The sequence below is a fragment of the Bombina bombina genome, chromosome 2 (genome assembly GCF_027579735.1).
Source record: "Bombina bombina isolate aBomBom1 chromosome 2, aBomBom1.pri, whole genome shotgun sequence".
Classification (NCBI taxonomy): Eukaryota; Metazoa; Chordata; class Amphibia; order Anura; family Bombinatoridae; genus Bombina; species Bombina bombina.
This window is the reverse complement of record NC_069500.1, coordinates 368,711,120-368,736,966: the sequence shown is the minus strand read 5'-3', so window position 1 is coordinate 368,736,966 and position 25,847 is coordinate 368,711,120. Positions and strand designations below refer to the sequence as shown.

At 37.2% G+C, this 25,847-nt stretch overlaps 1 pseudogene; it reads right to left on the bottom strand.

Annotated features, from left to right (window-relative positions):
* Positions 1–9,374: 9,374 nt before the first annotated feature.
* On the bottom strand, positions 9,375–11,183 carry LOC128646966 (zinc finger BED domain-containing protein 5-like; annotated as a pseudogene).
* Positions 11,184–25,847: the final 14,664 nt, after the last annotated feature.

Below are 25,847 nucleotides of genomic sequence, written 5' to 3'. Positions count from 1 at the left end.
CCAATCAGCCAATCAGATTGAGCTCGCATTCTATTGGCTGATCGGAACAGCCAATAGAATGCGAGCTCAATCTGATTGGCTGATTGGATCAGCCAATCGGATTGAACTTGATTCTGATTGGCTGATTCCATCAGCCAATCAGAAAATTCCTACCTTAATTCCGATTGGCTGATAGAATCCTATCAGCCAATCGGAATTCGAGGGACGCCATCTTGGATGACGTCCCTTAAAGGAACAGTCATTCGTCGTTCAGTCGTCGGTCCGGATGGATGTTCCGCGCTGGATGTCTTCAGGATCCTGCCGCTTCGCTCCGGATGGAAGAAGATCGAAGATGCCGCCTGGATGATGACTTCAATCGGATGGAAGATCCTCTTCTGCCCCGCTTGGATGAAGACTTTGACCGGATCATGGACCTCTTCAGCCCCCGCTTGGGCTTGGATCAGGACATCGGAGGAGCTCTTCAGGACGGATCGGTGAACCTGGTATGGTGAAGACAAGGTAGGAAGATCTTCAGGGGCTTAGTGTTAGGTTTATTTAAGGGGGGTTTGGGTTAGATTAGGGGTATGTGGGTGGTGGGTTGTAATGTTGGGGGGGGGTGTTGTATGTGTTTTTTTTACAGGCAAAAGAGCTGAAATTCTTGGGGCATGCCCCGCAAAGGGCCCTGTTCAGGGCTGGTAAGGTAAAAGAGCTTGTAACTTTTTTAATTTAGAATAGGGTAGGGAATTTTTTATTTTGGGGTGCTTTGTTATTTTATTAGGGGGCTTAGAGTAGGTGTAATTAGTTTAAAATTGTTGTAATATTTTTATTATGTTTGTAAATATTTTTTTATTTTCTGTAACTTAGATCTTTTTTATTTTTTGTACTTTAGCTAGTTTATTTAATTGTATTTATTTGTAGGAATTGTGTTTAATTAATTTATTGATAGTGTAGTGTTAGGTTAATTGTAGGTAATTGTAGGTAGTTTATTTAATTATTTTATTGATAGGGTAGTGTTAGGTTTAATTATATCTTAGGTTAGGATTTATTTTACAGGTAAATTTGTTATTATTTTAACTAGGTAACTATTAAATAGTTCTTAACTATTTAATAGCTATTGTACCTGGTTAAAATAATAACAAAGTTGCCTGTAAAATAAATATTAATCCTAAAATAGCTATAATATAATTATAATTTATATTGTAGCTATATTAGGATTTATTTTACAGGTAAGTATTTAGCTTTAAATAGGAATCATTTATTTAATAAGAGTTAATTTATTTCGTTAGATTTAAATTATATTTAACTTAGGGGGGTGTTAGTGTTAGGGTTAGACTTAGCTTTAGGGGTTAATACATTTATTAGAATAGCGGTGAGCTCCGGTCGGCAGATTAGGGGTTAATAATTGAAGGTAGGTGTCGGCGATGTTAGGGAGGGCAGATTAGGGGTTAATACTATTTATGATAGGGTTAGTGAGGCGGGTTAGGGGTTAATAACTTTATTATAGTAGCGCTCAGGTCCGCTCGGCAGATTAGGGGTTAATAAGTGTAGGCAGGTGTCGGCGACGTTGAGGGGGGCAGATTAGGGGTTAATAAATATAATATAGGGGTCGGCGATGTTAGGGGCAGCAGATTAGGGGTACATAGGGATAACGTAGGTGGCGGCGATTTGCGGTCGGAAGATTAGGGGTTAATTATTTTAAGTAGCTGGCGGCGACGTTGTGGGGGGCAAGTTAGGGGTTAATAAATGTAATACAGGGGTCGGCGGGTTTGGGGGAAGCAGATTAGGGGTACATAAATATAACGTAGGTAGCGGTCGGCAGATTAGGGGTTAAAAATTTTAATCGAGTGGCGGCGGTGTGGGGGGAGCTCGGTTTAGGGGTACATAGGTAGTTTATGGGTGTTAGTGTACTTTAGGGTACAGTAGTTAAGAGCTTTATAAACCGGCGTTAGCCAGAAAGCTCTTAACTCCTGCTATTTTCAGGCGGCTGGAATTTTGTCGTTAGAGCTCTAACGCTCACTTCAGAAACGACTCTAAATACCAGCGTTAGAAAGATCCCATTGAAAAGATAGGCTACGCAAATGGCGTAGGGGGATCTGCGGTATGGAAAAGTCGCGGCTGAAAAGTGAGCGTTAGACCCTTTAATCACTGACTCCAAATACCAGCGGGCGGCCAAAACCAGCGTTAGGAGCCTCTAACGCTGGTTTTGACGGCTACCGCCGAACTCCAAATCTAGGCCTATGGCTGTATACGGACTTTCTAGTTTTTATTATCCCTATTTTATTTTTAAAATCCCTATTTGCCTGAAAAGTTGAGATATATGGACAAACATTTCTTCAACTCAAAAGGTGGAGATATATCTCCCTCTGCTTTTAATAAAGTGAGGCAGAATATTGCCCAGCATTACACAGTTGATTTTAACTTAAATAATGATTTAGCAAAGTCTTAGTTTAGAATAGAAAAAGAAGATATGACCCCCCCCAAAACTGTCTAATCCATCACATATTCTTTTTAACTAATTTATAGATTTGTCTAAATCTGATTTTCATTGGTTTTAATCTAATTATAATTGGTTTTAACCTAATTTTAATCTATTTTAATATTATCTTTATGCGTAGACTACAAGTCCTCTAGAATACACTATTTAGTGAATAATGAAGATTATCCTTTACCAATCAATAAATGTAGAATTCCGTCCTTTTGTCGCATTAACCAGATTGTAGATGTGACATATGATATTTTGAGTATTATATACATTTGATCATCAATGATTTTTGTGTAATGTACACTGCTTCCTCTACTGAACCATTTTTATTGCTACTACACCTAATGTTAAGATCCTTTAAGAATAATATATTTAGCATATTGATTTGACATGTTAATAGAATTATACTGTACAATATCCGAAATCGATATGTGTGGGCCATAGATTCCACAGATCTTATACATTAGAGGTTATGATGTGAATATAATTTTAGACCCAGATAACTTAGATCCTATGTATATAGTTACCAGTTATGTTTTAATAAGTATAACAAGTGGATGCGCAATGAAATAAGTCGATGTCTAAAAATATCTTCAGTAAGCAGATCTTAGAACACTTCAATCACATAATGGATTTTCCCTTAATATTTTCTATTTTTTATTGATAAGCTGTCAGGAACAGTACTGAGATTATCACTTGCCCAAATAAGAGTTGTCAGATTTGACAGGTTCCTGTAACAAAACCACACTGGAAGTGACACGGAACACAATCAGCGATACCGGAAGTGATGTAACTGGTTATGACGTCACTTCCAGTTTGCCGGTTTTTCTTTTTCTCTTGCACGGAGGTAAAGATCCTCGAAAGGGTGATATACAATATCTGTCTTAACTGTAGTAGGGAACAAGCCATATGACTATAAAGAGAAAGAAGGTAAAAATGTTAAATGTAAACAGATACTAAACAGGAAGGAAGTAGCAAGAAGGTACCACTTCCGGTTCAAAAGTAATTCATTTTTGGCACCAAAATAACGGCGCTATTGATTGGATACCTAAAACTATATGGTAAGTTACAACAATATACCATAGTATAGTCTTGATAAAGGCCTAAGGAAGGGCCTAAACGCATTGACACTTTATGGTCAGCTTCATTCTGATTATTTGGATATCATTTTAGCAGTATTGCACTATGTTGTATATTTTTTATTTCACAGGATTTGTACTTAAAGCACCTTAAACTTTGGATATATACAAAATGGATCTTTTAATCAATTACACTTTTCTAAACATTCAATTATAACTTGGAGACTCATCACCAAGAAGGAATACAACACTTAACAGCAATTATTTCGGTTTTTGTTTTATAAACATTTTTATTAATTTTTCTATTTTTTATAAACATTCACTCATCAAATATTTTTTCACTCATCATTTTATTTTTTCAATCATTATCTCTTTCACTAATTTTGAGAAGGTTTCACTATTATTTCTTAAGGATTCACTGTCAGTCATTGTCATCTATCCCTATACATTGTAATAAGGAACAATCTGATGCCACTAGGAGTACTACCTTGCCATATGGACTAACAGGATTATTGCAATACTAATTATACGTTTTAATTCCAATTTTAATTATATGTTTATATGTTTTATATTGTTAGTAACTACATGGATCCATGGTTTTATTGTATTTGAAATATCTATAACGATATTTGTCTGTTAGTTTTATTGTTGAGAATAAATGTCAATATTTTGAATACATATTCTTAGCCTATCTATAGGGTTGGATAGTCCGCCATTTATTATTATCGAGGCCCTGGGAGCAGTATATAAAGTCTGGATAAGGTTACAAAATGCGCCAGTTACACTGAAGCGTGTCATGGTGATATAGAGATGGTCCCATTCAATCCTATCAAAAGCTTTCTCGGTGTCTAACGCCAAAAGACAAGCATCTTGTAGAGCAGGTTGCTTTCTTGAGTGGGTGTTATACCAATAGTAAGAGGATATGGCCAGGGTTTTCCTTATATTCACCATGGAGGAATGTCCCGTGATGAATCCAGTTTGGTCAGGATGAACCAGGAAGGGGAGGACCAGTGCCAGTCTATCCACCATTATTTTTGTCAGTGATTTATAATCACTGTTGATCAGTGAAATTGGTCTATAGGAGGATGTGAGTGTAGGATTTCTGTCAGGTTTTGGTAAAACTGTGAATCGCATATTGGGCTGGGCGTTGCTCATTAGGTATTCTGAGTATAGGGATGCCAGTATGGGGCTAACCTCTTCACTTAGAAGTTTATAGTATTCAACAGGAAGCCCATCAGGGCCTGCCACCTTGCCCAGTTTAAGCTGTTTAATCTAGATAATTCTCGTGTACCTATTGGTGCATTTAAGACATCCCTCTGTTCATCAGTTATAGCAGGAGTTATAATTTCTTCCCGGAATTTGTTTTTATTTTCTACATCTATGTGTTGTTGAGAGTATAGCGATTGGTAATATTTAACAAATACCACCATAATTTCCTTTGTGTGTGTCACCGTATTGGATTGTGTTTGAATTGATGCTACATATGATCTAGGGTTGTGTGCCTTTACCAATCTAGCCATCTGCTTGCCTGCTTTGTTTCCATGTCTATAGAATCGGCCCTGTGTATGGATATTATATCTGTTGTCTTGTTGGATCAGATAGGTGTCCCTGATTTTCTTAAGGTCATAGTAGGTTTGTCTCGTGACATGAGAGGGGTTTAAAAGGTAATTATTATATGCCTCTGTTAGTCGCGACAAAAATTGCCAGTCTATTTTCTTGGATGTGGAGACAGAAAAAAGAGAGTGCCTCATGGTGTGATATCGTACATACAAGGTGTAAGAGCCAAAGGGGAACAGCAGGTGTTGAACAGGTACTCACAAGGAAGTTGGCACTAAAAATAAGTGCATACGAGCAGGCTGACCTTTTACAGCAGTCAGTACGCTGTGGGGTTTTGTCTTGTCAATGGTCCACCAAAACCGTGAGCAGGCTAGTCCTGGTAGCCGCACTAGTGGGAGCTTTCCCTGCAATCAGCGTATGCAGATCAGATCAGCGTGTGCAAATCAGATGGTCTATTCACTTTGGCTCCTGACTCGGCTCGTCTGACTACCAGCTCTGGTTTTGATTCCTGGCTTGTTATTTGACTTGTGGACTTTTTATTATTTTTTGCTATTAATAAAGGTGTGATTATTTTTGCACTTCTCATCTCAGTCTGATTCCTGGCACCCTGACAGGAAGGGCTAGACCCCCCGTGCTATTATGTAGACTTAATTTCCTTGGAGATATGCATACTTTTATTTGCTGCCATATCAATTTGGCCGTAATCTTATTAAAGAAGACAATGTGTGGCAGGTTCTGAATATGGTATAATAATTGTGGGAAGAGGATAGTTTTTACCAGTGCAATTCATGAACTAAACAGATCTGCCAGTCTCAAAAAATGCTTTATAAAGTTTTTGTATTACTTAAAGTAATAAGTAGGTCTTCTGCGAACAATGTCAATATCATCATATTTTGTCCAATCATAATGCCCGTTAGCTCCTGACGCAGGAGAATTGTGAAAAGCTCCAGTGAAATATTAAAAAGTAGGGGTGATAGATGGCATTCTTGCCTAGTGCTGTTTTTTATTGTGACACTATCGGTTAAATTGTTATTGATTCTCAAATTGGAGGTCGGATTGGAATAAAATAGCTGAATTAAATTTAAAAAATTCCTCCCATATCCAACCTGTGTGAGCACTGTAGATAGGTGATCCCAGTTTATTAAGTCGAATGCTTTTTTGACATCCACCGATTGTCTGGCTTCTTGTCCCATGTGTTGGCAGCAAATTTATCCATGGTATTGGCTTTTTTAAGTGAACTGTGTAAACACATTTGGTCTATTTCATGTAAGAAATAATTACCACTAGAATGATCCTTCATTGTCTAGACAAGGCTTTTGGTCTAGTCTAAGGAAATCCCATGTAGGCTTTGATTGATTAGGCCACAAACATATGAATTTGGCATAAAACGGGACAATTCAATAACCAGATTCTAACTCTTGTTCCTCCCTCCTAAAGATGACTGAACTTGGACAGAAACACAGAGTGGGAAGCAGACACTTTGGCTAAGTATTCTACCTTCTTTTCTTGGAGCTAACTGAAGAGCTCTGGAAAGCCAATGACATGAGGCATATTTGTGCAGTTACCAATCACCAGCTAGCTCGCATTACACTGCTGCTCCTGATCCTACCTAGGTTTATTTTCCAACAAAGGATACAAAGAGAACAAAACACATTTGATAACAAAAGTAGATTAGAAACTTTAATATTGGATGCTCTGTCTGAATAATGAAATGTTTATTTTGACTTTACTGTACTTTTAAGGTTCTTTCTTCTCACAGTCTAAATGTTGTTATGCATCTTATGCTAAATTGCAACTGGAGAGGTTTGCTGTATACACAACTCTGTTTATTAAACCTTTTTTGGTTTATCAATTTTAATGTATGTTTCAATTTTGTTATTATGGTAAAACCAAAAAAAAATATTTGCAATGCTTGTGGTTCTCTCATTTCTGATGTAATTGTGCTAATCCCTCAGCTTTTACACGTGTAAAAAATTGCATCTGTCTTATTGGCTGTGCATAGCATTTAAAAGCCTTAACGGGATGGAAAGGCCAAAACTGAAATATGCATGATCATATTTTAAAAATGCTTGAAGTAAAATGTATTAATGTTTTTCAGAGGCATATGCATGTACTGTATGCTGTGAGAGTCGAGCACCAGTATACAAATACCACGCCTTCTCAGAGAGTCAGTTGCTTGTAAGGCACAAATGACATAGTCACAGAAACGATACACTCCAATGCCAGCTCTTCGAGCAGGTGTTTTAATACTGGTGCTCGACCGTCAAGGATATCTGCGTATGCCACTGAAAAAACAGTAATATCTTTTACTAGAAACATTTTTGCAAATGGAAGTAAATTAATAAAAAATGCTTCTATTTCAAATTGAAATGCACCCATGCACATTTTAATTTTATAATACATATAGAGCTAGATTACGAGTGGAGTGCAAATGTTTGCGCGCAAGCTGTATCGGGTTTTCATGTTCGATTGTGTGCAGGTTAAATTACACTGGTATTAAAATGTTAAAAGTAAACGTGATTGCTTGAGAGCAATTCAAGTTAATGCTCGTCGGGTTAGCGTGTCCACTGAGCTGTGGTTAACAAAAAAGTCTCACAAAACACATAAAAAATACATTACAAAGTACAGTTACACTCATAATAACACCATCTAATGAAAAATATTTCTATATGTATTTATGAATAAATAGAACATATTCTGCTATGTGCAGAACATTGGAATGTGAAATATTCATATTTCCATGTCGGTTTAACGCACATGAGAAAATGCAATTGGGTTTGCGCGCGAGTTGGATGTTAGGTTTTTTGCACTTTTTTTTCTCCATTGACTTCTAAGGGGGAATAGGTTATCGCACGATCGATATTGTAAGTTCGGCTTTTAGCGCACGTTGGGTTAGCACAAAAGCGATAACTTTTTACTTTCAACTCATAATACCAGAGCAACCTGCCACACACAAAAAGTTTACTTTAAGCGCAATTAGCACTCTAGCGAAAGCACTTAATAGCGCTCCACTCATAATCTAGCCCATAATTAAATATATATTTATATTATTCTGCACTTCAAAATGATGTTTTTATAACATTTAGATGTGATCTATGTGACAGATAAGTGTTAAAAGTGTTTGAACAAAGGTGCTGAGTGGTAGTCTATCCTGCGTGTACTGTGATTTTATTTCATAGAACTGTTTTATCCCTAACAAGAGTGTTTTTCTTTGATCAATGAAGCAGCTAAATCTTTCTTTTTCCAATAAATATCATGTCTAACATAAGCATACACAGTAGAAACGAAGAAACTGAGAGATGTTTATTACATAACATTCTCATGACAAGAGCACTTAACATTGTCACAATTCAGTCAGATTCAGAACTAACGATAATGGCTTTAATGGCATATTCATACAAAATAAATATTACAGATAAAATTTATTAAGCACCGAAAAAATGCTCCTAAAAAGTCGCAATTATTTCCGCAATAGTTCACGTGTGAAGTAAAAAATGTCGCCAGTATTTGTCAAAATTTTAGAGACATTTATTGAGATTAATACAAGAATTAGGCATTTCCAGACAACTTTTTTCACATTAATTAAAGACTTGCGAATGATCATGAGTCAATTTGTTCGCACATATGAAAAGTTGTGACTTTATTGGTGATTTTATCATTTGTGAGCTTTTTTATGTCAACACACGTGAGAATTTATCTTATCACTTTGATACATTTTGCCCTTAGTTTAATTGCCAGTTAAAGTTTGTTAACTCTTAAACTGTCAAACAGTAAGATATTAATAATTTATGAAAGGACAGGTACAATACAGCAATCCAAACAGGTGCAACTTGTGTGCAATCCACCTCCTGGGGGCCGAATTATCTAGCTCCTTGTTTCTGAGCCGTTGTTATCACCAGAGGGGGAAACTCTGTGACGGCTCAGAGCCATCGTTAGCACTCAAGGGGTTAAACTTAAGTAAATAGGCTAAGAAAATGTTCCACTCTAAACCCTATTTGAAAGGAAAAGAAAACATTGAAAGTTTCCCTTAAAGCAGCGGTTCTCAATCTTTCTAGTGCCCTTTGATAAAATTTCCAAAGTTGTGGCGACCCCTAACAATATCGAATCAAATACAATATATGAATTCCGTTTATAAACTTTATTTATTTTTTATTCATTGTGTACTGAACTGTATTCACATTGTATAATCATGTGAAAATATTAAAACAAAGTGTAACAACGGTAACATAACAGTCTAAATTAGACACCACTAATTAAAAAAACCCCATACTTAAGCGTCATTGCGAAGGCTGGCATTGCTTCTTTTTCACCAGATCAGAAATTCTCGGGGCAGTCTTTGCAAGAGACAAGGAAGATCATCACCTGCATTAAGTCTACTTCTGTATTTAGACTTGATAATCAACAAGCTTGAAAAGCCTGTTTCACAAAGATATGTTGTTGGAATCGGAAGAAGAAGACGCAACACATTCTCAGACAGAACAGGATATGACTGCAAACACTTGATCCAGAACTCATTAACTGTCATTGAAGAGAAATAATTATTTGCTTCATCGCTGGTAATGAGACCAATGAACTCATCTTGTGCATTGTCAGGAACATTTTCAACTTTGACTGTGAATGGACTTCTAGAAAGTGCAAACGGGGTGTCAGGTAAATTTGGAAAGTATGATGAAATTTCGTCCACAAGCATTTGCAAGTGTTCCTTGATAGACATTTTCATTGTGATCCTTTTGTCAAGTTCAATGGCATTTTCTTCAAATAAATCAGATAAGTTGGGCAACATGTAAATCCTATTTTCATTCAATTTTTTTTGCCAAAGTTGAAGTTTCATTTGGAATGATCTGATCTTTTCAGACAAATTGAAGCATGTTGCATTTGGTCCTTGAAGTGATACATTTAACTTGTTCAAGATTGCAAAGATGTCAACCAAGCAAGTTATTTTCTGCAGTTCATTTTCATTGCTGAAAAGTGCTTCGAACTGCGATTTTGCTTTCTAAATTAAAAAACGTTTTGTAATTCATCACGTAGATCAAAAACACGTTTTATAACTTTTCCTCTTGATAACCATCTCACATCAGTGTGAAAAAACAGAACGTTATTGGATGCATCCAATTCATTACAAATTTTAGAAAATAGTCGATTGTTTAAAGCACTTGCTTTTACACAATTGACAGCACTTACAACACTTTTTATTACTTCTTGTAACTCTTGTGGCAGCGTCTTCGTTGCTAACATTTGTTGATGAATCATACAGTGAGTTCCGATGGCTTTTGGTGACTAATTCAATACCAAACATTGAAATTCAGACCAACATTCTTGCATAGCTGGAGCTCACCATCTCTGCAAACACCACAAACCTTTTTTCCAAGAGATCTCATGCTTTTCCAGAAATGAACCAAGTGTGTCAAATACATCACGCACAGTAGTTGTCATTTCAAGAGGTTTGCAAAAAAGAAACTCATCTTTAAGGTAGCCATCATTAATATAACTCACATAAACCTGTAATTTAGAACAGTTTGCAACATCTGTAGATTCATCCAGCTGGATGCTAAATACTCCAAGTGGAACAGATTTAATTTCCTGGATTACCTGATGAATAATATCAGCAGACATGTCATCTATTTTTCTGTTGACAGTGTCGTTAGATGAGGAAATTGCACTTAATTTTTTAACAAATTTGGCTCCAATCATAACTCGAACAATGTCTTTGACTGCTGGCAACAACAATTCCTCTGCAATGGTATGAGATTTCTTAGTTTTGGCGATTCTGAGAGCCACCAAATATGAAGCTTCAACAGCTGCTAGGTTTTGCTGGTTGTACTTGCCACCAGTATCAAGTCTACTTTTCTTGACACCATCAGCCTTGTTTTTAAAATACTGGGTATCATTGCCAGCAAAGCTTGGATGCTTGCTATCAAAATTATGTTTCAGTTTGTTGGGCTTCATAGATTCGGCCGATAGAATTTCATTACAAATGACAAATTGCGGTTTCTCAATTCCTGCTGCAACTATTGAAGTAAAACCATACTTTAAAAAAAATATTCACTATATTTTCTCTTCTTAGCTGTTTTCTCTCCATGATCCATTATCATTGGCTCACTAATAAAATGTATCTCTATGGCAGCCATAAAGCATAACGTTTATGCTTTAATATTTAGGATCTTGATCTTTATGGTTTAAAAAAGTACTTTGTAAGTCCCTGCAAGGGCATATGTTATGTAAGGTGTGTGGTTCGATATACTGTAATCATCAAACCGCGCCGTAATCATAACTTTCCTATTTTTATTTTTTTTATACATTTTTTATTGAGATATTTATCAGTAACAAATATTAATTGACGTCCAATAACAATCGAAATAGACCAGAAAAATAAAACTTTGATGTACATAATGCATACGATGAACTTACAAACATATGCAGTAAATAATACAAGGCACAGTAACAGGAATAGTATGTATAGACGCAGCATTATGAGATCACACTGCTACCCTAACCTTGTGCTTAGTTTCGTTAAAGTGAAGGTGTAATTCTATAAGGTCGCTCAATATATCAGACAGAATTACAACCTCTTCAGTTAAATGAGGGTGTGACTCTATACTGCTGTGCAATATGCCAGACATAATTACAACCTCTTCAGTTAAATGAGGGTGTGACTCTATACTGCTGTGCAATATGCCAGACATAATTACAACCTCTTCAGTTAAATGAGGGTGTGACTCTATACTGCTGTGCAATATGCCAGACACAATTATAACCTCTTCAGTTAAATGAGGGTATGACTCTATACTGCTGTGCAATATGCCAGACACAATTACAACCTGATCTAATTAGGAACTGAATATATAATGCATCAATAAGAGAGTATATGGACATGATATCTCTATTTTCTTTATATCATGTAGTTATGTGGTAACTATTAAACCAGCCACACTTGGACCGAATGTGCCGCTAAAATTATATTTACTGATAGTTACATAGGGGCCACATGAAATAGTTGGTAACTTAATCGTATGATGATGCTTAAGCTGTGGTTGCTTATAGCAGAGAAAGTAAAGAGGATGTGTCAGCGACACTGAGCATAGCTAAGCAACCATTGCAATATATATAGAAAATAAAGGATTTGAGCTGTGGAGGAGGTGCTAATTTGCAGCGTTTTGGATAGTTGAAGCATATAACCCCTTCTTAGTCACTCCCACCCCATGGCAGTCAACATCTCTTTTAGATTTCAGTTTGAGAGCCTTGCTCAGAAAACTAAGGACACTATAATTAAATACAATACTCCAGAACTCCCTTAAGCTGAAATATGGCTTTTCCCCAAATTAATGAGAATGTTTTTAGAGAGAGGGTGTACTCCCTTGTGTAGCTGGGGGTTAATTACCATACTTGCATGGGCTATTATATCCTCTGTATGAGATTCCTAAACAGGGAAGCCTGCTGCATGAGAAACAATAAGAGTGCACATTGTTTATATAACATTTACATGTACCCCCTAATAAATTGTTTATACAGTGTACCCAAAGTGAGCTATGCGATTGATGCTGGGAGACAAGACCTTTAACTAAACATCTGCATAGGCAGTCATCAATAATAAGTGAGGAGCTGAAAGGTAGAATGAAACAGTCCGCATATTTAAGGTATAAGTAAAAAATAAATATAAAAAATAATGTCCAGGATATTGTGGTTGTCTTTGGAAAGACCTTCATTAAAGCAGGGTATGTCAAGCTAGCAGTCCAGACTCATATTTATATTTCCAACCAAAAAGTTATCATGCACATATGGCTGTTAAGTACAACGCAACTGAATATAACAAAGTACAGTTACCCAATACCCTTTCGAGTTTTGCTTAAATTACTGCTGGGAAAATAAAAGTTACTATATTAAATAAAGATATGTGGTGGTGTACAAATTATTTCTCAAATTCCAACACACTCTAAACTGTGCTAGCTGTCCCAAATAATTTACAATACCAATTTAAAAGGAAGGATTGAACAGTAATATTAGTCAATCAAAGAGGGACACAGGCTGCACTTAGTTAATCAGAGGTTTTATTACTATATAACTCCAAACAACCAAAATCAGAACATCTACCCTCCCCCCTATTCCTCAAATGCGGTTGTACACCCAGTGAAATACACAGATATTCGAACAGGCTGGCCAGCTCACTACATCATATACTATCCTGTATCATTCTCACGTTCACCATATACAATGTATCAACTATTGAGTTTACAAAACACTTGAAACTGAGGGACGAAAAAATATATATGTATATCTCACAGTCCGTAAGTCTATTACCGGGCCCCAAAGTTGCAGCTGTTACAAACAAAGTGGATGTTCAATTTCCAGGTTCTTAAAGGGACTCTGTACCCAAAAATGTTCTTTTGTGATTCAGATAGAGAATGCAATTTTAAGCAACTTACTAATTTACTCCTATTATCAATTTGTCTTTGTTCTCTTGCTATCTTTATATGAAAAAGAAGACATTTAAGCTTTTTTCTTGGTTCAGCACTCTGGACAGCAGTTTTTGATTGGTGGATGAATTTATCCACCAATCAGCAAGGACAACCTAGGTTGTTCACCAAAAATGGGCCGGCATCTAAACTTACTTTCTTGCATTTCAAATAAAGATACCAAGAGAATAAAGAAGATTTGATAATAGGAGTAAATTAGAAAGTTGCTTAAAATTGCATGCTCTATCTGAATCATGAAAGAAAATTTTTGGGTACAGTGTCCCTTTAAGTGTATAAACACGCTCTGGTTCTGAACTCGATTTCCTTACACCAATACGATGTGACAGCTTTGTTACAAAGTTCATACTTGTTACTCCATACTGTGATTAAAACTCGTGAGTGATTCAGATTCGGTCTCTTGAGAGAAAAAACGCACAATGTACCCTGGCAGGACAGACCAAGCTGTCAACCGCAAGACTTAAAAGCCAAAACAAAAGACAATTTCCTCAGTACCTGTTTCACAATTGAATCGATGTGAGAGTCTTTATTGCTGCAGCTGGCTACTTCACTTGCTTACCGCCATGTAAAAGTTAACTGCGGAGCAGAAGGTACAAGGATGTCCTCGGGAGTAACCCCCTAGGTGTATCTTAGCCGCCTGGAGTCAGGATATTAGGTAAGTGCTTGAGGACGAGGTCGCATCAGTCCCTGTCAGAGAAAAACCTTACAAAAAACTTTAAGCTACCGGTCGTCAACAGAACTTTGGGAAGCTCTAAACATTGTGTCGGGTGGTCAGCCGCATCCACCCACGCTAGTGTTTGCATCCTCTCAGGGGTTCTCCTGGTCCCAGTAGCAAAAAGGGATATGTGTGTCATCCAAATCTCCAATTCTTTGACATCACATGGGAGCTTCCTGCTGCTTTATATATAATGGCTCCCATGGATCTGATGTGTGCCTAGGGATCTCCGCTAAACTGAGAAGAGACTGCGAGCAGCATTGCTGCGTGTCTTTCTCAAACATGGTCGTCATTTGCTTCTCCGGGTACATTTGCTCTTGAGGCTGGGCTTTCGTGAGGGATATAAGATGAGCAAAGTTATTGTCCATTTTCCAAGCCAGGACAACCAAGAGGGCTTGAATTTCATCATGCATAATACCATCCATAATGACACATAGTTACACCCCTGGTAGTGGCTTAGTAAGGTATCTGCTTTACCCGGCAGCCGGGGGGGGATAAGCTGATGTAAGAAAGGCCTCCGCCTTGCCTGCCCAAATGTCTTGAATAGTCGATCTGTAGATATAATCTCCATATGGTAGATATCGGTCTGTTCCACTGTACTTCATAAAGTCAGTTATCCAGTAAAAAGGAATCTGGATTTTATAGTGGAAAAGAGATAATCAGTATATTACTATTATAAGGCCTGGGGCTTTTGAGTTATGTGCCTGGACATGGCGGCTGCTAGGACACGCCCCCCCCATAACTTTCCTATTTTTAACTGTTTACAATACATTACATTATTACTGCGTAATGTATTGTTAATGTAAACAGTTAAAAATAGGAAAGTTACGAGAATTGAAACATTTGAGGAATGATTAAATTGTCTGCCAACATATGACAATTATAGTAAGAACCTACTAAATGACAAAAAAACTAATTTGTGATGGTTTTAGGTGACCCCTGGCAAATCGTCATTCAACCCCAGATTGGGTTGCGACCCACAGGTTGAGAACTGCTGCCTTAAAGGGACAGGCTAGTCAAAATAAAACTTTCATGATTCAGATAGGGCATGTGATTTTAAACAACTTTCCAATTTCCTTTTATCATCAAATCTGCTTTGTTATCTTGGTATTCTTTGTTGAAAGCTAAACCTAGGTAGGCTCATAAACTGATTTCTAAACTGCTGAACCGCCTCTTACTTCAGTGCATTTTTACAATTTTCCACAGTTAGACACTGATAGTTCATGTGTGTCATTTAGATACAATTGTGCTCACATCCGTGGAGTTATTTAAGGGTCAGCACTGATTGGCTAAAATGAAAGTCTGGCAAAAGTACTGAGATAAGGAGCAGTCTGCAGAGTCTTAGATACAAGTTAGGGATTATTTATCTTATTAAAACAATAACTATTTTCAAGTAGACTGTCCCTTTAAGAGAGTGTATCCCTTGGTTAAAAGAGTTTATGTTATAATGTTTTTGTTTTTTTAAATTACATGATGGGGATTGTTTTTACTTTAATGTTGTTAACCCCCTCTCCACCATTCAAATTTTCTTAACACCAATTTCTCCCAATTACAAGAAACTAAGGCCTAGACTTAGAGTTTTGCGTTAGCCGTCAAAACCAGCGTTAGAGGCTCCTAACGCTGGTTTTTACCGTCCGCTGGTATTTGGAGTCAGTCAGGAAAGGGTCTAACGCTCACTTTGCAGCCGCGACTTTTCCATACCGCAGATCCCCCTACGCCATTTGCGTATCCTATCTTTTCAATGGGATCTTTCTAACGCCAGTATTTAGAGTCTTGGCTGAAGTGAGCGTTAGAAATCTAACGACAAAACTCCAGCCGCAGAAAAAAGTCAGTAGTTAAGAGCTTTCTGGGCTAACGCCAGTTTATAAAGCTCTTAACTACTGTGCTCTAAAGTACACTAACACCCATAAACTACCTATGTACCCCTAAACCGAGGCCCCCCCACATCGCCGCCACTCTATTAAAAATTTTTAACCCCGAATCTGCCTCTCCGTACACCGCCGCCACCTACGTTATCCCTATGTACCCCTAATCTGCTGCCCCTGATATCGCCGACACCTACATAATATTTATTAACCCCTAATCTGCCGCCCCCAACGTCGCCGCCACCTACCTACACTTATTAACCCCTAATCTGCCGACCGGACCGCACCGCTAACTATAATAAATGTATTAACCCCTAATCCGCCTCACTCCCGCCTCAATAACCCTATAATAAATAGTATTAACCCCTAATCTGCCCTCTCTAACATCGCCGACACCTAACTTCAAGCATTAACCCCTAATCTGCTGACCGGAGCTCACCGCTACTCTAATAAATTTTTTAACCCCTAAAGCTAATTCTAACCCTAACACCCCCCTAAGTTAAATATAATTTTTATCTAACAAAATAAATTAACTCTTATTAAATAAATTATTCCTATTTAAAGCTGAATACTTACCTGTAAAATAAACCCTAATATAGCTACAATATAAATAATAATTATATTGTAGCTATTTTAGGATTAATATTTATTTTACAGGCAACTTTGTATTTATTTTAACCAGGTACAATAGCTATTAAATAGTTAATAACTATTTAATAGTTACCTAGTTAAAATAATTACAAAATTATCTGTAAAATAAATCCTAACCTAAGTTACAATTAAACCTAACACTACACTATCAATAAATTAAATAAAATACCTACAATTATCTACAATTAAACCTAACACTACACTATCAATAAATTAATTAAATACAATACCTACAAATAAATACAATTAAATAAACTAACTAAAGTACAAAAATAAAAAAGAACTAAGTTACAAAAAAATAAAAAAATATTTACAAACAGAAAAATATTACAACAATTTTAAACTAATTACACCTACTCTAAGCCCCCTAATAAAATAACAAAGACCCCCAAAATAAAAAAATGCCCTACCCTATTCTAAATTACAAACGTTCAAAGCTCTTTTACCTTACCAGCCCTGAAAAGGGCCCTTTGCGGGGCATGCCCCAAAGAATTCAGCTCTTTTGCCTGTAAAAAAAAACATACTATACCCCCCCCAACATTACAAACCACCACCCACATACCCCTAATCTAACCCAAACCCCCCTTAAATAAACCTAACACTAAGCCCCTGAAGATCTTCCTACCTTATCTTCACCACGCCGGGTTCACCGATCGATCCAGAAGAGCCTCCGATGTCTTGATCCAAGCCCAAGCGGGGACTGAAGATGTCCATGATTCGGCTGAAGTCAACATCCAAGCGGGAGCTGAAGAGGTCCATGATCTGGCTGAAGTCTTCTATCAAGCGGCATCTTCAATCTTCTTTCTTCCGGATCCATGTTCATCCCGCCGACGACTTCCCGATGAATGACGGTTCCTTTGAGGGACGTCATCCAAGATGGCGTCCCTCGAATTCCTATTGGCTGATAGGATTCTATCAGCCAATCGGAATTAAGGTAGGAAAATTCTGATTGGCTGATGGAATCAGCCAATCAGAATCAAGTTCAATCCGATTGGCTCATCCGATCAGCCAATCAGATTGAGCTTGCATTCTATTGGCTGATCGGAACAGCCAATAGAATGCGAGCTCAATCTGATTGGCTGATCGGATCAGCCAATCGGATTGAACTTGATTCTGATTGGCTGATTCCATCAGCCAATCAGAATTTTCCTACCTTAATTCCGATTGGCTGATAGAATCCTATCAGCCAATCGGAATTCGAGGGACGCCATCTTGGATGACGTCCCTTAAAGGAACCGTCATTCATCGGGAAGTCGTCGGTGAAGATGGATGTTCCGCATCGGCGGGATGAACATGGATCCAGAAGAAAGAAGATTGAAGATGCCGCTTGATAGAAGACTTCAGCCGGATCATGGACCTCTTCAGCTCCCGCTTGGATGAAGACTTCAGCCGAATCATGGACATCATCAGCCCCCGCTTGGGCTTGGATCAAGACATCGGAGGCTCTTCTGGATCGATCGGTGAACCCGGCGTGGTGAAGATAAGGTAGGAAGATCTTCAGGGGCTTAGTGTTAGGTTTATTTAAGGGGGGTTTGGGTTAGATTAGGGGTATGTGGGTGGTGGGTTGTAATGTTGGGGGGGGTATTGTATGGTTTTTTTTTACAGGCAAAAGAGCTGAATTCTTTGGGGCATGCCCCAGAAAGGGCCCTTTTCAGGGCTGGTAAGATAAAAGAGCTTTTCTATTTTAATTTTAGAAGAGGGTAGGGCATTTTTTTATTTTGGGGGTCTTTCTTATTTTATTAGGGGGCTTAGAGTAGGTGTAATTAGTTTAACATTGTTGTAATATTTTTCTAATGTTTGTACTTTAGTTAGTTTATTTCATTGTATTTATTTGTAGGTATTGTATTTAATTAATTTATTGATAGTGTAGTGTTAGGTTTAATTGTAGATAATTGTAGGTATTTTATTTAATTTATTTATTGATAGTGTAGTGTTAGGTTTAATTGTAACTTTTGGTAATTTTGTAATTATTTTAACTAGGTAACTATTAAATAATTATTAACTATTTAATAGCTATTGTACCTGGTTAAAATAATTACAAAGTTGCCTGTAAAATAAATATTAATCCTAAAATAGCTACAATATAATTATAATTCATATTGTAGCTATATTAGGGTTTATTTTACAGGTAAGTATTTAGCTTTAAATAGGAATAATTTATTTAATAAGAGTTAATTTATTTCGTTAGATTTAAATTATATTTAACTTAGGGGGGGTGTTAGTGTTAGGGTTAGACTTAGCTTTAGGGGTTAATAAATTTATTAGAGTAGCGGTGAGATCCGGTCGTCAGATTAGGGGTTAATTATTGTAGGTAGGTGGAGGCGACATTGGGGGCGGCAGATTAGGGGTTAATAAATATAATATAGGGATTGGCGGTGTTAGGGGCAGCAGATTAGGGGTACATAGGGATAACGTAGGTTGCGGCGGTGTACGGAGATTAGGGGTTAATAATAATATGCAGGGGCCAGCGATAGCGGGGGTGGCAGATTAGGGGTTAATAAGTGTAAGATTAGGGGTGTTTAGACTCGGGGTACATGTTAGGGTGTTAGGTGCAGACTTAGGAAGTGTTTCCCCATAGGAAACAATGGGGCTGCGTTAGGAGCTTAACGCTGCTTTTTTGCAGGTGTTAGGTTTTTTTTCAGCTCAAACAGCCCCACTGTTTTCTATGGGGGAATCGTGCACGAGCACGTTTTTTAAGCTGGCCGCGTCCGTAAGCACCGCTGGTATCGAGAGTTGCAGTAGCGGTAAATATGCTCTACGCTCCCTTTTTTGGAGCCTAACGCAGCCATTCTGTGAACTCTAAATACCAGCGGTATTTAAAAGGTGCGGGGGAAAAAAAGCACGCGTAGCTAACGCACCCCTTTGGCCGCAGAACTCTAAATCTAGCCGTAAGACATTATAGAATCTAAACCAAAAGAATACTTTGGCACATTAGATATGCATAACAATGATTGCTCTTGAAGTCTGTTGCAGCAGAAAAAAATGTATAAGAAAAGTTCATACAGTAAACTTTATATCTATGTCTGTTTTGCAGAGTGTCAGAGTGATAAGTAGATACTGGAAATTGTGTGAGTCACAATTACATAATGACGTAGAGGGTCTAGACACAATTCCATTGTAATCTTTTTTTTTTAGCTTATGGAATTAATTAGGCAGTGTTCCACTGTTTTACTCTAAATAAGAAATCATTATGCAGAATATCATATCACTTTTCTTTAAAATAGCAGCACATTTTTAAGTTCTCTGATTTATCTTGAGCAAACATATTTTCTCAGAAATTTTCTTATCACTAGAAACAAATTTCAACATTCCAAATGCAACAAGCAATACTACATTTACTAACAATCTTTTACATCCTGTTTATTGGCTGCTTATTGGCTTCTGTGTTTTTCAAGTTCAGAGCAATCACAATGCAAACGATAACACCATTTCCATAACGAGAAAATGTCTGTTCAGATCCGATAGAATGTAGTAAAAGTCCCCTATATAATGCATGAACAGAATTACATTTGGTGATTACAGTCCACCTGACCACAAGATATTGAATAAATATTGACAACAAAATGGAGGCAACCAATTCAACAGGCGAAGGGTTTTGATAAAGTCCCAAACTGGCCTCTTCAACAAGCTAGCGAGTATTCCAAGATGATTTGGAATACGCACTGAAATAGCCACATAAGCCATTTTAGATGTATAGCGCTGCAGGATCTGTTGGGGCTTTACAAATAAATTATATTAAAAATAATATTAATAATAATAATAATAATATATATATATATATATATATATATAAATATATGGTCTGGATTCATTAAACTTATATTTATTGTACAGTCCCTCTGTAGTGGACTGGACTTAAATTTTTATATGTATAAGCATTTAATACACATATTGAATATCACAAACCGCAAACGAGATCTGCAGGAAATGCAACAGAAATCAAGACCACAGCACCTACAAATGCTGTTTAGCAATAGCACTCTTTAAATGTTTGTTTTTATTTTATATTCATTTTCCTTATTCTAAGTTACAGTAATGTAATCTTCTTAAATTAGATTTCGATCTATTGGAAAAATAATGTTCCTCAGTTTTCTTCTTAATGTAGGATGGATATGTTGCAACATAGGAAAACAAGTTTTTCAATTATTGAAAATAATAAAGAAAAAAATGTTTTAAAATATTGTTTAAAATTTTAAAACATAATTGAGCAAACATGCACAGTAAACACATCATGCCCATGTACAAATAGCAATCAGAGTGTTTAACACTTATCAGAGACACCACTTCAACTGCAAAACATATACATTGATTCCATTAACCCCCTATGACAAACCAGACTCTTTTTTTAAGTGGCAGAGAAATCGAAATGGTGTCCACTTTAGTAAACAGTAAGGGCTTCTACCTCTGGCCAAATGCCCAGAGTGAATATAAAGTAATCCACCTAGTCATAGAGAGGGGCAACATTTTGGGCTAGATTACAAGTGAGGCGCAAACGGTTTTGCGCAAGCGATATTGTGTTTTCGTGAGCCTTTTTCATTCTGCTGATATTACAAGTAGAGTGAAATTATTTATGCTTCAATCCTTATCGTGATCTCAGAGCTGTAGTTAACTGGTTTCCTAAACAAAAAAGTTGCACAAAACACTTTGAAAATACATTACAAAGTACAATTACACTCATATTAACACTGTCTACTAAAAAAATATTTTAAAAAAAATATTGCACAAAAAGTTATAAGGGCTCAAAGATATGAGATCTTGGGTGTTAGAAAAAAAAAAGCAGGCAAATGGCTTTAACATAGAGATACATACAGACATACGTACATATATATTAATGTATTTATATGTGTATATATGTATTTACAATGTTCAAGACAAAGTCAGTATACAGACCAATATAGGGATAGGCACGGACCGAGGCTGTGCCGGACATTTTATAAAGTACAGGCATTAGTGAAGGACACCAAGGTACATTTCCAATTCAAAACTTCAAAAAACACTGGGGGATATTTATCAAAGCCTCAACTATTCTGCATTCGCCGGTACCAATACGCTCGCCTTACATCGCCTAACATCACGGGCGCTGACCTGAATACGCTCTCCATATTTATAAAAAAAGCCGGCAAAAAGCCACACACCAAGTACGGGGCGATGAGCATCGGACTGTTGTTAACTAACATTTATCGATCTCGCTGCTATTCAGCTTTTTACCAACTTTATTTATAACCTGTCACTAAATGCCGCACTATACTAAAATGTTTAAACCCTATCCCGCCGCTTCCTGGACCCCGCCGCCACTAAATAAAATTATTAACCCCTATCCCGCCGCTCCCGGACCCCACCACAACTAAATAAAGTTATTAACCCCTATCCCGCCACTCCTGGACCCCGCCGCAACCTAAATAAAGTTATTAACCCCTAAACCTCTGGCCTCCCATATCATTACCATTAACTAAACCTATTAACCCCTAAATCGCCAGCCTCCCACAAAGCCATGAACTAAATTAAGCTATTAACCCCTAAACCTAACAACCTGCTAACTTTACATTAAAATTACTACATCCCTATCTTAAAATAAATTTAAACTTACCTGTAGAATTAAAATAAACTATTTTTAAACTATTAATTAACCTACCCTAACTATTATACTACAATTACATTAAACTAGCAATTATTATTATTAAAAAAACCTAACCCTAAATTACGGAAAAAAAAACCCACAGTATCAAAAATTTTAAAAAAATTACACCTAATCTAATAGCCCTATCAAAATAAAAAAGCCCCCCAAAATAAAAATAAAAACTAGCCTATAATAAACTACTAATGGCCCTTAAAAGGGCCTTTTGCGGGGCATTGCCCCAAAGAAATCAGCTCTTTTACGTGTAAAAAAAAAATACAAACACCCCCCAACAGTAAAACCCACCACCCAACCAACCCTCCCAAATAAAAAATCTAAGCTCCCCATTGCCCTGAAAAGGGCATTTGTCTAGGCTATTAGATTAGGTGTAATTCGTTTTTATTTTTGATACTGTGTTTGTTTTTTTTGTAATTTAGTGTTTGTTTGTTTTTGTAACTTAGCGTTTATTTTTTTGGTAATTTAGTCATTTTTAATAGTAGATTTAATAAATTTTAGTAGGGTTAGGTTTTTTTAATATGTAATTTAGTTAATTTAATTGCTAGTTTAATGTAATTGTAGTATAATAGTTAGGGTAAGTTAATTAATAGTTTTAAAATAGTTTATTTTAATTCTACAGGTAAGTTTAAATTTACTTTAAGATAGGGATGTGGTAATTTTAATGTAAAGTTAGCAGGTTGTTAGGTTTAGGGGTTAATAGCTTAATTTAGTTTATGGCGATGTGGGGGGCTGGCGGTTTAGGGGTTAATAGGTTTAGTTAATGGTAATGATGTGGGATGCCAGGGGTTTAGGGGTTAATAACTTTATTTAGGATGCGGCGGGGTCAGGGAGCGGCGGGATAGGTGTTAATAATTTTATTTAGTTGCAGCAATGTCGGGGCGGCAGATTAGGGGTGTTTAGACTCGGGGCTTATGTTAGGGTGTTAGGTGTAAACGTTACTGGTTTTCTAACATAGAAATCAATGGGATATCTGGCAGCATCGAACATAAGCTTTCGCTGCTTTCAGACTCCCATTGTTTCCTATGGCATCCGCAGCCTCCAGGGTGGCGGGTTGAAAACCAGGTACGCTGGGCCAGAATAGCTGCGAGCAAACCGGTTAACTATTTGATAACTTTGAAAAAGTGTCAAATAGTGCAGAATGTGTATTCGGAACATCGATCTGTGTAGGATTGAGACCGGCGGATCGTATGTTACGTCACAGATTTCAACTTTTGCCGGTCTGTATGGTTTGATAACTAGATCGAATCAAGCATGCCACAATTACGCTGCGGAATTCCAGCGTATGTGCGGTTGACGGCTTAATAAATATCCCCCACTATCTTTACAGAGAGGGTAGTGGATACATGGTGGAATAGCCATCCAGCAGAAGTGGTAGAGACAGTGAAGTAGTTTAAACATGCATGGGATAGGCATTAAGTTATGCTAGATATAAGATAAGGCAAGGAACAATTAAAAGTATTCAGAAAATTGGGCATACTAGATAGGCCGAATGGTTCCTATCTGCCAACATATTCTATGTTTCTATAAGTCAGGAGAGCGACACTTGGACAGGCCTGGTCTAGTTCCACAAGTACAAATTAGTCATCTAATCAAACAAGTTTAAAATAACATTTATATAAAGACCGCTTGTGGTATTACCTTTTATTTATTTTTGGTTATATTGAGAGTCTGCAACATCTGACCAAACCCACCCACCTTGATGTTAACTGCATGATCATCATGGTTGGTTACTTAATTGGTTACGTAAGGTTTGTCAGAGTAGGCAGTGGTCTTCTACACACAGGCTGCAGCACAGATCAAGGAATTGGGATGGGTCACGACTCACGGTTAGTCGACTGCAGGCAGCTTGCTTCTTCCCTCACTTTCCCGCCACTAAGCATGGCGCTGTTTGGGTCAAGGAGGAGTGAGGACCAGCATTCATCTTTCTTACTCCTCCCTCCCCTCCACAAAATGGGTGGCGGACACTGCAAGGGCCAGTCACGGACACCAGTGTCCGTGTATGGACACCTTGCCTACCCCTGGACCAATATCGTCTTTTGCAAATCCTTGCAAATATCATCTGTTTGTCAGCAAAACTCCCTCCCTTTAAGAATATGAAAATGTACCTGCTGCCCGGTGCTGAGCACAAGCTGTCTGTATTCTAGGTACAAACGCTAAGGTGCAGAGGGGCTCCGTTGTCCTAACGGTGTGTATCCAAGCAGTCATGCTTGCCCCCTTCTCACCTACCCAGCGTGCAGCTTCCCAAAATTGCTCATGGGCGCTTACTATGACCTCATCATGGGTGGAGGAGTCGACATCAGGGAAAAATGACCCACAGTACAGAGGCGTGGAATCCAGCTGGATGATAGGTAGATTCAAAGAAAGGTGGTCCACTCCATAAAATATCCATAAACAATAACTTTTATTGTAACAGATAAAAAACAGCATACAGGAAGCTTCCAAGTTAGATCACAAAGTGGGCGCAGCACATAGGCTTACCCATTTCGACTGGTTGACATAATCATAAGCTATGATTACGGCAAGCAGACGAAATGTGTAAGCCTATGTGCTGCGCCAACTTTGTAAACTAACTTGGAAGCTTCCTGTATGCTGTTTTTTTATCTGCTACAATAAAAGTTATTTTTTATGGATATTTTATGGAGTGGACCACATTTCTTTGAATCTATATGTATTTACAGTCGTATATACATATATAAAAACATTAATATATATGTACACACATATAGACATATATAAGTGCATTAGAGCCCTTTGACATTAAGTAGATGAAAACATGATAAAACATATTTACGCAATATTCATATCTAAAGGGATAGAAAACCCTTTTTTTTTTCTTCTTCTATCATACTGCATGTTTAATTTAATACTACAATGCCATAGACATCAATTAATTGTAATATACGGTTCCAATATAATTTAACTTTTAAGATAAATACCTGGCCCAAGCCACCCCAGAATTGAGCAATAACCATCCAATAAGTGCGATCTTATGCACATATAAGCATTTCTAAAGATGGCCGCCTGCTCATGCGCAGTTTTAGCCGTTCACAGTAACGCTCAAGTAGTTCCAGGCTTGGCATTACTGTGTATGATCATGTCTATAGGACTAATGCTAAGGGGCAGTTACTTGCACAGCTCATCACTCCATTTTGGTTACGTTGCTGTGCTATTGATGCCGGAACAGCATTGTTAGTCAAAGCAGTGTTCCAGTACTGATCCGTTTGTGACAATTATTTAGGAGAATCCACTTAGATTTTTCACCATTTTTATTTTTTAATGTATGTATTTTCCTATTTAAAGAGTTTCATTCATTATTTTTCTAATATACAGTTGTGCTCATAAGTTTACATATCCTGGCAGAATTTATGATTTCTTTGCCATTTTTCAGAGAATATGAATGATAACGCAAAAACTTTTCT